This window comes from Phoxinus phoxinus (genome assembly GCF_949152265.1).
Source record: "Phoxinus phoxinus genome assembly, chromosome: 25".
Taxonomy (NCBI): Eukaryota; Metazoa; Chordata; class Actinopteri; order Cypriniformes; family Leuciscidae; genus Phoxinus; species Phoxinus phoxinus.
Genome location: NC_136900.1, coordinates 6,837,720 through 6,840,276, shown reverse-complemented (window position 1 = coordinate 6,840,276; position 2,557 = coordinate 6,837,720).

The window sequence follows — 2,557 nt, the reverse complement described above, 5'->3', positions numbered from 1 at the left end:
GTTTCAAGAGAAAGCGAGATATAACTGAAAATAAAACTGACTAGGCAATATTTCGTGTTCTTGCATCATCATCATATCCGTTTAAGGTGAAGGCTGATATGGTGGTGATGACACCTCTTGGCTTTACAAATAAATGAGCGTTTGTTAGCGTGGGTTTTCCACGACCATTTCTATTTTACTCTAGGGGTATTCAAACTTTTTTGGATGCCAAGTAAGCTAAACCAAAATGTGATGACACTAAGTAAGTGTGATATTATAAAGACAAAGTGATGTTTTAAAATAAAATAGACCTAACTGGCATTTATTATGCCATTGTGTTATCTATGGTCTAGATAGTATTACTCATTCAAAATACCTTGTGAAAAATAATAAGCAGCACAACCGTGATAATAAGAATAATAAATGACACTCAAGACTGGAAAGTGTAAACTTTGCCATCACAGGAATACATTTTATTTTAAAGTATATTAAAATAGTTCAAATGTTCTGTGATGTGATTGAAACTGAACACTATTTTTGAATTTGTATGTACTTGCATATCAATTTAACATTCAAAACAACTTTCTTTGTGATTGCTCAATGCTGCACAGTGCTAAATTATATTTTGACACAAAGGCCTTGTTTATTGTGACTGTAATGTGTTATCAACATGTACGGCTACTTAAGCTATTGTGTACATAACTGTAAAAGTACAGAGTTCAAACAGATCGTGTTGATCTGAACTTTAAACAGTATGATGTACTATATATAACTAGCACCACTCAGATTACAATGGAATTTCTTTTGTTACGCGCACCCTTCTCTGACGTGTGAGTCAGACAGTGATTTACCTGAAAACATGCAGACAAATATGCCTCAGGCCTTGACTTACCTTAGTTTTACCTTTGTCACACACCTATTTAGTTGATATTAACTTTACTGTTACCCCATAATATGTGTTAAATAATAATAGTCACAATTTCAATATAATAAAACTATTATTTGCTCTGTTTACTGTTGTTTGGGCCATTTTGACCGCAAAAATGTCATTGTATGGACACATTTTTTAAATATCTTCTTTGTTGTTCCACTGAAAAAAGAGTCATACACGTTTGGACGAATGACATAATGGAGAATAAACGATGACACAATGTGAAAGTATATTTTTCGTGCTATTTCCAAATCCTTTTGGACAGATGGTTATGCTACTCATTTAAAATGCTCAACATTAAAGACATTAAAGTCTGATTACTTACCTCTAAATACAATATTCTGTTTTATTTTATTGAATACAGTGAATAAATTGCAACCTTTGGTCCCAGTAGAATGTAATGGTGTAAGATGTCATGAGACCCAGTATAGTTTCTTGGACAGGTGTTTTTCTGCACACTATGCTCATTTATTTGTAAGTGAGGAACCTGAGAAAACTATACAGTGCGGTTATTAATATTGCACGTTCACTGCACTTTCCCTTGCAGTTCGGAGCGCATGTGTGTGTTGTTTAGCAGTGGAAAAAGGAATTGAATCTCAGAGTAAGGGTGCACTTCTCTCTACAGACTCCTAGGAAGAGCTTTCCTCCGGTGTTTGGTTGTTTCCCCGATGCTAAAGTCTCTTGACCACGGTCAGCTGACAGGGTGCTCCTCGCCTACATCAAGCAATATAGTGTTTTCATTTCCCTTTTTTGGGCGATTTCATGAAAAACAGAGAGAAAGTGTCAGACACCTGCGACTGCGTGGAAATAAAAACCTATTTATTCAGAACTCCATTGACAAAACTGTGTGATCTATCACCACCAAAGTAGTTGCATACCACTTTTTATCCCATTATTCTAAAACTACTTGACTATTTTTGTAAATGTACATTTTACCAGATGCACAGTTTTGACTTTATCAAGTTATGGTCATTGTTGCATTAATAGACTGGTGACTGAAGGTCTTCCAATGATCATCTTCTGCCCTCTGCTGGTGATAAAACTCCTACACAATAGAAAAGTACATTACTATTTAGTATCTATCTATCTATCTATCTATCTATCTATCTATCTATCTATCTATCTATCTATCTATCTATCTATCTATCTATCTATCTATCTATCTATCTATCTATCTATCTATCTATCTATCTATCTATCTATCTATCTATCTATCTATCTATCTATCTATCCACATTCTAAAAAATGCTGGGTTGTTTTAACCCAATTTTGGGTCAAATATGGACAAACCCAGCCGTTGTATTGCCTAAAGTTTTGGGACGTCTGCCTTTACATGTACATGAACTTTAATGACATCCCATTCTTAATCCGTAGGGTTTAATCTGGAGTTGGAGCTATAACAGCTTCAACTCTTCTGGGACGGCTTTCCACAAGGTTTAGGAGTGTGTTTATGGGAATTTTTAACCATTCTTCTGGAAGCGCAGTTGTAAGGTCAGGCATTGATGTTGGACGAGAAGGCCTGGCTCGCAGTCTCCGCTCTAATTCATCGGGTTGAGGTCAGGACTCTGTGCAGGCCAGTCAAGTTCCTCCACAACAAACTCGCTCATCCATGTCTTTATGGACCTTCTTTATGGAGTCATGTTTGGA